Source organism: Hibiscus syriacus, unplaced genomic scaffold, assembly GCF_006381635.1.
Source record: "Hibiscus syriacus cultivar Baekdansim isolate YM2019G1 unplaced genomic scaffold, ASM638163v2 tig00111095_pilon, whole genome shotgun sequence".
Lineage (NCBI taxonomy): Eukaryota > Viridiplantae > Streptophyta > Magnoliopsida > Malvales > Malvaceae > Hibiscus > Hibiscus syriacus.
Genome location: NW_024062980.1, coordinates 5,579,013 through 5,589,959, shown reverse-complemented (window position 1 = coordinate 5,589,959; position 10,947 = coordinate 5,579,013). Strand labels below are relative to the sequence as shown.

The 10,947-nt window shown below is 34.1% G+C and overlaps 1 pseudogene; it reads left to right on the top strand.

Annotated features, from left to right (window-relative positions):
• Positions 1 to 5,401: 5,401 nt before the first annotated feature.
• Positions 5,402 to 10,486, top strand: LOC120152863 (annotated as a pseudogene).
• The last annotated feature ends 461 nt before the right edge of the window (positions 10,487 to 10,947 follow it).

Below are 10,947 nucleotides of genomic sequence, written 5' to 3'. Positions count from 1 at the left end.
GGTGGCGACTCCAATCCACATTTTTCAAGTCGAAGCCCAATTCCGGTGCCCAACCGAAAGACGGTTGCGACAGAGGTTCAATTCAATTTAATTCTAAATATAATTTAAATAAATATACTAATTAAACACTATTTTTTTAAAAACCCAAATAATATAATAGAAATTTTAAGAAAACTCCCCCAATCAATAATCTCCCTTGATGATTTATTCACTGTTGACCAACAGTTGATGAAATGAATGAATTATGAATAGGCTTGAGCTTTGATTTGCCAATAGAAGAAATCAATTTTCATTTATTGCTCACTGACTCAATTATATTAAATAAGCATTCGGGCGTCACCCAACCAAAGTAGTATATCATTGTTCGACAATCCAACCAGGTTGACCATTCATTGAAACTCCACACTTAAAATAAAACAAAATGAAATGATTATAGAGATATATGAATTTAAAACAGTATCTTTTAATGAGTAAATTTATTGATAAATTAAGTGTGAAGTACAGAAGAGTCAACAATTGAAGCAATAATCTCGAAACAAATAGAATTAAAATGTAGAGTAATACCCGATTGTAAGGAGCATGACGTAAGCTCATGAGCAGTTGTCTCAGTAGCTCGTGGTGCATAGATTATCTTCGCTACACTTGAGCTTGTTGACGATCGTTGCAGAATCCGTCTCAAAACAAACATGCGACCAACCAGACTCGTAAGCCATTCGAATATCTGTCTGGACCGCGTAGATCCACTACAACTTGGAGAGGATTTAGCGAAACCGCCTATCACTCGGCCGTCAATGTCCCAGACAACAGCCACAACTACAATAGTGCCGTTAATGAATCAGAAGCACCATCGACATTGATTTTAATCAACCCATCAGTCTGTATACACCCGCGTTAAGCTTCCAATACGAACACTCCAAAAGAAGCCCGAATATAACTCTTCATTTTTTAAAACCACTAATAATATTATTGAGCTGACGTGACCTAATTCCATGTTTATTTATCACATACACATTCAACTAATATGCAAAAAAATATATTTTCCTTTTAAGCGTATACATTTAATTTAAAATTAAAATTTTATTTATATAATTATATAAAATTAAAACTTTACCTATTACATTGCACAAATGAAACTCATAGATAATTTTAACATTTATCACTTATTGTTATTAATTGAAATATGTATAAATGACGTCAATTTCATGCTAAAATAATTAGATACGTTGTATGATAGGATCGTTGCGGAAGATTATCGATTCTTCAAGTTGATTCTTCCTACGAGGTTCTAGAGACTTGAATAGGAAGAAAGAAATTTCTGCCAATCACAAAAACAAAGGGAAATATTAATAAAACAACAAGATTGAATAAGAAACAAAGAAGATAGAAGGAAATATAATATTCTTGATTTCAAGATTGAATCTAGAATGACGTGAAGATGGATCTTGATTCAAAGAAAGAACCAGGATTGCGATAAGTTATCCAAAGTAGCATTTGAATCGCAGTTGATTCAGAAACCTCTGTCAAAGACTATAATTAACCCTCAAAGATGTAATTATTTTGACAACCCGTATTGTGAAGATAGCTTCGAAGACACGAGCAAAAACATTTGTAAAGATGAACTCAAAGAAGATATAAAATTTATTAATCAAAGGTGAAAAACAAAGTATGTGGGTGGCATCCTTATATAGAAGCATGTAATGTCTAACCCTAAACCAATCTAAATCTAATTACCAAACCTAATAGAAAGCAAAGACTTGGGTGATCATATCTTGGTTGTTGATCCCTCCTAAATCTAATGGATGAAATTGTGATCTATGGTGAAATCAAAGACTTATGCGGCCGTAATGATCACCCTTGATCTATCTCTGATCCAACGATTGGAGTTACAATCACATGGGTTACAAATTATTAATATAAAGCCTTTGTTGAAGCGCAGGAGGTAGTGTCTGTAGGTAGGCATCTTGTACTTTTCATTGGTAGTCCTTAAATTGTGCTTCTTTAGAAGCTTTTGTCGCTAGTTATGCGTTCTCGTTGACGTTTTTAGAGTATTGTTGGGTTTGTTTAGGTGATTGCTTTCGGTCTTTGAGAACAACTTAGTTTTTGTTTTTTGATCGATCGGCTACGGGGGTCTGGAATGATCTCTTAAGTGTAATTTGTTTAGATTATTGTTTGTGATGGAGTGAGTCTATGACTATATAGGATTCCGTAGATGAGAGGGTGAAGGGAGCGCTTTTTTGGATGGTCCTTGGTGCTGTAATAATCTTGGTTTCCGAGATGTTCTGGTGGTTTTTTTTCATTCAGAAGGCTAGGATGCTGTCCTTGAGGATTTTTGTGCTTGATGTTTTGAAGTCAGGCAGTCCTGTTTTGCTCATTTATGTGGAAGTTTGTGGGGTGGATTGGTGTTACTGGAAGTTGAATTTTGTGGTTTGTGTTTTCATACTAGGTTGATGTAGTCTCCTGTATCTCAGGCAGTGTTTGTTTTCTCAGGAGTTAGACTATGTGTTGAAAACATTTTTGATATTTCGATATAACAAATTAAGTTAAATGAATTTTAAGATTTTACAAATGATTTTACAATTTATATTCGATTCAATTTATTGAATATCAAATTATTACTCCAAGTCTTTGAAGATCAATTTTAATCCTTACTAAATGTGTAAAATTGTGATTTGTACTTAAACTATTTTTGAAACAATTTTCACAAAGTATTTTGAACCAAAATCAAGCCTTAAATCAATTTTTCAAAGGCATGCACCGATGCATCAATATCATTCATCGATGCATTAATGAATAAATTGAAACATCGAATGCATTCCATGCACCGATGCACTCTCCATGCATCGATGCACTCTGATTTAATTAAAACATCGAATGCATTTGATGCATCGATGCACCAGGCTATTTTTCAAACATCGAATGCACTTCATGCTTCGATGCACTCTTAGTGCACCGATGCACTAGGAGTCCAACGGTCAAAATATTTGAAATTTTACACTGATGAACCGATGCATAATGGTCATGCATCGATGCATAAGACGCTCCCACCCAGAATATTAATTGTTTTCACACAATAACGGCTCTATTGACTCCACTAATTATCACCAACATTCAGAATTGATTCAAGGAGTATTTAAACAAGCTTAGAAGCCATTGATCAACAACAAGAAACATCAAGCAACTATAATCAAGAGAGAATCAAAGAGAAAGCATCAAACCTCAAGTTTGAGCATTTCAAGCCTATTTTTCATTCAATATTCATTTTGCTTTCAAGAACACTTTTGTACTCAATTGTATTCATTCTTGAGTGTTCTTTTTTTTGTTATAGAATTGTGCAAACAATCTACCTTGTGAGGATTTCCTTGTAAGTTTGCAAATTTGTATTGTTCTCTTTGGGAGAGAGTTTTCTCAAGAATTTGGGGTATAATTCTTGAGGGTTTGTAAGGTTACTCTTTGTCCTCAAAAGAAAGACAAATTAGTGAATTTGTGGAAAATCCTTAGTGTGGATAGCTAAGGTAGTGAACGTAGACTTTGGTTGAGAAAGTCGAACCACTCTAAATCGCTGTGCAAATCTTTTCAATTTTCTGTAAAAGCTTCCACCGAAACTTTAATTGCCAATTCACCCCCCTCTTGGTCGATTTCGTTGATCGATTAACTCAATAATTGGTATCAGAGCCTCACTCATTTGAAGGTTTAATCGCCTCTTGAGTCGATTCAAGAAGAGTTACATCGATTATCAAGTCATCAATGGCCTCCGCTTCAAATTTTGACTCCGGTCTCGATTCGATGCCCGTCGACAAGCCTTCTTTCTTCAATGGAGCTGACTATGCCTATTGGAAGAATAGGATGATGTACTTTATTCAAGCAAGTGACATAGGAGCATGGAATACCGTAGAAGAAGGATACATCAAACCTCTCACTCATCCAAGGTTGTGGAGTGAAGGAGAGACAAGAATGTTCCAGTTCAACTCCAAAATCATTCATATCATTTTTTGTGCTCTTGGACCAGATGAATACAAAAGAGTTTCATCGTATACAACCGCCAAAGAAATATGGGACAAACTTCAAGTCACTCATGAAGGTATCGATGAGGTAAAGAAATCTAAAATTAGTATTCTAACGCATAGCTATGAAAATTTCAGGATGAAACCAAATGAAGATATCAAAGCTATGACGGATAGATTTTCAACGATTGTTAATGGTCTCAAATCATATGGAGAGATCATTTCAAATGAAAAGCTTGTGAGGAAGTTAGTCTACTCCCTCCCAAAATTGTGGCAATCAAAGAAGACGACAATCATCGAGTCTAAGGACTTAACGTCCTTAACTCTTGAAGAGCTAATTGAGTCACTCCTCACTCATGAAATGATGCTCAAAGATGAGGTGGACCTCGACAAGATTGACGAGACACCAAAGGAGAAGGAGAAGAAGAAAAACATTGGAGTTGATCTCAAATCCATAAAAGATGAGAGTGATTCGAATGACGATGACGATGACGAGGAAATGGAATTGTTTGCCAAACGGTTCAGAAAAATGATGAGACCTTATCGAGGAAGAAAATTCAAACGAAATGAAGGCCTCAAAAATAAACCGAAAGAGAAGGACCCAATCATTTGCTATGAATGCAAAAAACCGGGGCATGTCAAATATGATTGCCTATAATTGAAGAAAAAGGGTCAATCAAAGAATAAGCACAAGGCTCATGTGGCTACGTGGAGCGATGAAGAAAGTTCCGATGAAGAGGAACAAGAAGTAGCTAACTTGTGCTTGATGGCATTCGGAGAAGATTCTAAGGTAACCTCTAACTCATCCGATTTTGATGATTTATCCTATGATGAGTTATTAGAGGAATATAATGGGTTGGCTTCGGATTATGAGAAATTATTTTTAAAATATAAAAATGATGTTTCAAAATTGAAAAATGAAAACAAACTCATATCCAAAACCAACAATGATCTTGAAAGTAAAATCAAAGATTTACAAATCAAACTAGAAGAGTTTGAAAAGAAAAATTTAGATTTGCAAAATTTACTTTCAAAGATCAATGATGATCATCAAAAGAAAATTGATGATCTTAAAACTTCTTTTGATAAAGTTGGAACAAAACATTTTGAAAAAGGTGAAAATTCAAAATCCGACTTTATTAGAAAAAGTTTTAGAAACTACAATCATAGAGATCCCCAAAGAACCTCTAATGGAAAAATCGTTAGAAGTATATGGGTTCCTAAAGAACTCATTACTACTAAAGATAAATATATCATACACAAATGGATACCTAAGGGGACTAGGATTTTGGAAACTAATGAATATGGACCCAAAAGAATTTGGGTACCAAAAATAAAAAATTAATCTATGTTTGTAGGGAAAGGAGCATTGCTACAAGGCACGGGAAACAAATTCAAATTCATGGTACCTTGATAGTGGATGCTCAAGACACATTACCGGAGACAAAAGCCGGTTCATTGAGCTTAACGCCAAAAATGGAGGAGAAGTGACTTTTGGAGACAATTCAAAAGGTCACATTGAAGGTATTGGTACAATAGGTTATACCTCTTCCATACAAATTAAAAATGTTTTATATGTGAATGGATTAAAGCACAATCTATTGAGTATTAGTCAATTATGCGATAAAGGATTCAATGTCTTATTTGAAATTAATGGTTGTAAAGTCATTGGCATTGCATCTAATCGGATTATGCTTGTTGGTCATAGAATAGGAAACATATACATGGTGCATTTAGATTCTTTTGATATGACTAATTTATGCCTAGTTGCTAAGGATGAGCATGATAGTTGGTTATGGCATAGGAGACTAGGACATACTAGTATGAGTGTTTTGCAACGGTTAATTCAAGGAGACCTAGTAAGAGGGTTGCCTAAGCTTAAATTTGATAATGATAAAATCTGTGATGCTTGTGCTAAAGGAAAACAAAAGCGAGTTTCTTTTAAATCCATTAATGATGTATCAACTAGTAGAGTTTTACAATTGATCCATTTAGATCTTTTTGGGCCAACTAGAACTACTAGCTTGGGTGGAAAACAATATGCATTTGCCTTGATAGATGACTACTCTAGATATACTTGGGTTCTATTCTTAAGTACAAAAGATGAAGCATTAGAACATTTCATCACATTTTCAAAAATTATCCAAAACGAAAAAGGTTACTCTATCACTAGTGTTAGAAGTGATCATGGAACTGAATTTGAAAATCTTGGATTTATTGAATTTTGTAATTCTAATGGTATTAGCCATAATTTTTCAGCACCTAGAACCCCTCAACAAAATGGAGTTGTTGAGAGGAAAAATCAAACTTTAGAAGAAATGGCAAGAACCGTGCTTTGTGAAAATAATTTGCCAAAATATTTTTGGGCGGAAGCCACAAATACCGCTTGTTATGTTGTAAATCGAGTAATGATTAGGCCAATTTTAAAGAAAACTCCATATGAAATTTTCAAAAATAAAAAGCCTAACATTAGTTATTTTCATTCTTTTGGATGTAAATGTTTTGTTTTAAACAACGGTAAAGAAAACCTTGGCAAATTTGATGCTAAAAGTGATGAAGGAATTTTTCTGGGTTATTCCTTAAATTTTAAAGCTTATCGTGTATTTAATAAAAGAACTTTAGTTGTAGAAGAGTCTATACATGTTGCTTTCGATGATAATCCCCTTCCGAGGAAGGATTCTTGTGTTAATGATGATGTAGGCATTGTAAATACAAATGACGTTAGACATGACGTTGGAGAATCATCATCAAAGGAAGAAACAAAGGATGAAGAAACTCATGATCCCCTCGAGAATCCAACCATTGAAGAAAGGGAAATATCTTATCCAAGAGAGTACAACTATGTCAAGGATGGTGAAATTATAGGTGATCCATCTAAAGGGGTAACTACTCCATCTTCTCTTAGAAATATTTGTAATTATGTTGCATTTATTTCATGCATAGAGCCTAAGAACATCAAAGAAGCATTAAAAGATGAACATTGGACTATGGCTATGCAAGAAGAATTAAATCAATTTGAGAGAAGTAAAGTATGGACATTAGTTGAAAGGCCTAGTAATAAAACTATTGTAGGTACTAGATGGGTATTTAGAAATAAGCTTGATGAAAGTGGTAATATAGTGAGAAACAAGGCTAGACTTGTTACTAAAGGCTATACTCAAGAAGAAGGCATAGACTATGATGAAACATACGCTCCCGTAGCTAGGATGGAAGCAATTAGAATGTTATTAGCATTTGCATGTTTCAATGAATTTAAATTATATAAAATGGATGTTAAAAGTGCATTTTTAAATGGTTTTATAAAAGAAGAAGTGTATGTGGAACAACCTCCAGGTTTTGAAGATTCAAATTTTCCGGATCATGTTTTAAAACTGACAAAAGCTCTTTATGGTTTAAAACAAGCTCCTAGAGCTTGGTATGAAAGAATTTCAAATTTTTTAATTGAAAAAGGTTTTTCAAAAGGAAAGGTTGACACTACATTGTTTTTAAAGAGAAAAGGTAAAGATTTATTAGTAGTTCAAATTTATGTTGATGATATAATATTTGGTTCTACTAATGATGTTCTTTGCCAAGAATTTTCTAAGCTAATGCAAAGTGAGTTCGAGATGAGCATGATGGGGGAGCTCTCATATTTCTTGGGACTCCAAATCTAGCAAAGAAAAGATGTCATCTTCATCAATCAAGCTAAGTACGTCAAGGATATGCTCAAGAAATTTGGATTGGAAAATGGGAAACCCTATGCCACTCCAATAAGTTCTTCTACAAAGCTTGACTTGGATGAAGGAGGTAAATGTGTGGATGTTAAATTATATAGATCTATGATTGGTTCATTGCTTTATCTAACCGCAAGTAGACCGGATATTATTTTTAGTGTTTGCTTGTGTGCTAGGTTTCAATCATGTCCTAAAGAATCACATTTACTAGCTGTTAAGAGGATCTTTAGATACCTTAAGGACACTCCTAGTATAGGACTTTGGTATCCTAGATACTCTAGCTTTAGCTTGCATGCCTTCTTAGATGCGGATTATGGAGGATGCAAATTAGATAGGAAAAGCACCTCCGGTACTAGCCAATTCCTTAGAAATATGTTGATTTATTGGTTTTCAAAGAAACAAAATTATGTTGCATTATCTACCACTGAAGCGGAATAAATTTCAGCCTGTAGTTGTTGTGCACAAGTTTTATGGATGAAACAACAACTTTTAGATTATGGAATTGAAGTAAGTATTATTTCTATCAAGTGTGACAATACTAGTGCTATTTGTCTCACTAAAAATCCCATCCAACACTCTAGAACTAAACATATTGAAATTAGACATCACTTCGTTAGAGACCATGTCACTAAGGAAGATGTAGCTCTAGAATTTGTTGATACTTTGCACCAATTAGCGAATATTTTTACAAAACCCTTAGATAAGGAAAGATTTTGGACACTTAGGAGAGAATTAGGTTTAACTGACCTATCTTCACTTAATGTTTAAAATAATTTTAGCATTTTTAATAAATATTGAAAAATGCTTATAATAATAATCTTTGATTGCATTCTTGATATTAGTTAGGGGGAGTTTATGATTCTTAGTAAAAATTAAAATTATGTTCAAATAAAGTTTAAAGATTAATTTGATTGATTGAACATAATTAATTTTTGATATATGAGTTGCCAATACCACTAGAGCCAAATAATTTAGCATTTTAAGTGTTTAAAACGGATTTTTGACATTTTTGTTCTTAATGCACCGATGCACTTAACAATGCATCGATGCATCCCTTTGAATGTGCATCGATGCATCCGCATGATGCACCGATGTATGCCTTGAATGTGCATCGATGCACTAGACCATACATCGATGCATCCGTCGGGTTTTTGGTTAAAAAACCCTTATTCTCTTTATTTTTCTCAGAACCCTTTAAACACTCCCACAGCCATTTGTCCCTCTCTCTCTAAAAAATCCATTCTTGCTCAAAATCAACGATTTTTCTTCAGATTCTTCAAGTTTTTCATCTTCCAAACCTACTTTTATCATCAAATCATGCAAAACATCTCTTCATCCCTCTCAATCCAAAATTTTCAAAGTAATATTTCAAAAACCTCTACTTTATTGATTTTTGATTTTAGAATTAGTTTTGATTAGTTCTAGGATGAACATTATATCGGGCATTGATTGTTTGATGATTAGAAACTCGATTTTACAACTAATTTCATCAAAAACTCACAAATTTTCAATTTTAAATTTTCGAAATAAAAAAAATCGAAATTCTGAAATTAATTTTTAAATTTGATGTTTTTTGATTTAATTATGTTGTCTTCATGAAAACTATACATCTTATAATTTTACAAACATTATAGTTTTTCAAAACCTTGCCCATTAGGATTCAGTTTAGAGAACCTTGAATTATTAAGGACTCAATTGAGTTTTGGGATTGATTATTGTACATACATGTGTTTTCAATTTGCAGGTTATATTTCTTATTCCGACTCCTTTACCATGTCTAATCCTAAACGTCCTAGGACTTCCTCTAGTCGTTCACATCGTCCTTCTGTTCCTCTACATCCTAATCTCGTTCCTCAAACTTCTAGTGGCCTATTGAGTTCCTGTTTCAATATGCCAGAGCATCGTAGAAACGACCTTTACAATAGATACTCTGAGTCATTCCAATCCTATAGAATTCGAGAAGAATGTATTCCCTCGCTTCAAGCCATGAACAAAATTGACTTTGAATACCTCCCAATTCTTAAACAATGGAAGTTTGATAAATTATTTTCGCTTCAACCTATCGTTTTCCACCAATTAGTCCGCATTTTCTATTCTAATGCGGTCTGTATTCAAAATCAAACCCAATGTGGTACCATCGGAATTATATCCTATCTTCTAGGTCAGTACATTGTTGTTGATTCCGCAACTATTGCTTCTCATTTCGGGTTAGATGATGATGGTGTGTTTGACGAAAAAGAATATGTGGCTTACCCCTATACCCCTAATGCTAGTGTCAGTACCCTTCAAACCCATCACGACCGTTTCTTTCATTTCATTATTTCTTGGTGGTTTCGTCCTTATACTGGTAGGTACTCCACTCTACATGCTAGGAATTTATGGTGGATGTATTGTATTAAAAATAAAATCAAAATAAATCTTCCACAGGTCATTTTTAGCCAACTAGTAGACATCGTAAACATTGTCCCTTCTAAACATGTTGAAACAGTAGCCTACGGATGTCTACTTAGTAACATGTTTATCAAATTTGGTCTAGACATTTCTCTCGACACTCCCATCCCTCTCTAAAATAAAATCAATCTCACTTCTTTAAAGAAAGCGGATTGGGTTCAAGATGAGCGCACCGGTTTTTGGGTCTTCCGACCAAATAAACAAACTTCGGGAGCTAGTTCTTCTCGTGCTCCTCCTCCGGCTGCGGATGACGATCCCGAGCTTCAAGGGATATTTCAAGATATTGACGATCAAGCTAATGCACCAGAACCCGCTCGGTAAGAATATCAAACACCACCTTATTTCCGATCCTTTTTAGAGGAGTTTGATCTACGATTTGCTTCCATGGAGTCTCAGATTAATGAGTTTCAGAGGGAGATGCGTGATCGTATGGATGCTCTGACTCTTGAAGTTCGAGCTCATTATCCTCCTCCTCCTGATCCTCCGATGGAGTAGATTTGTTTTTCTTGTCATGCTCTCTTGATTTTAAAACTTGGATTGATTTTGATATTTCTGGTTTGTTTGTTTTTGGATACTTTAACTTTGTTGGTTGACGGATGTTTGAACTTATTTTATGAATGCTTGAACTTAATATATATATATATTTGGTTTGGTTAAATTTTCTTATTTTTGCATCATTAGACATATATGACCAATTATCCATTGCATGTTATATGAATATTGATTTATGAAACTAATGTCTAACCTCTCTTTTGATTGTGATCTTAGCAACTTATAATTAA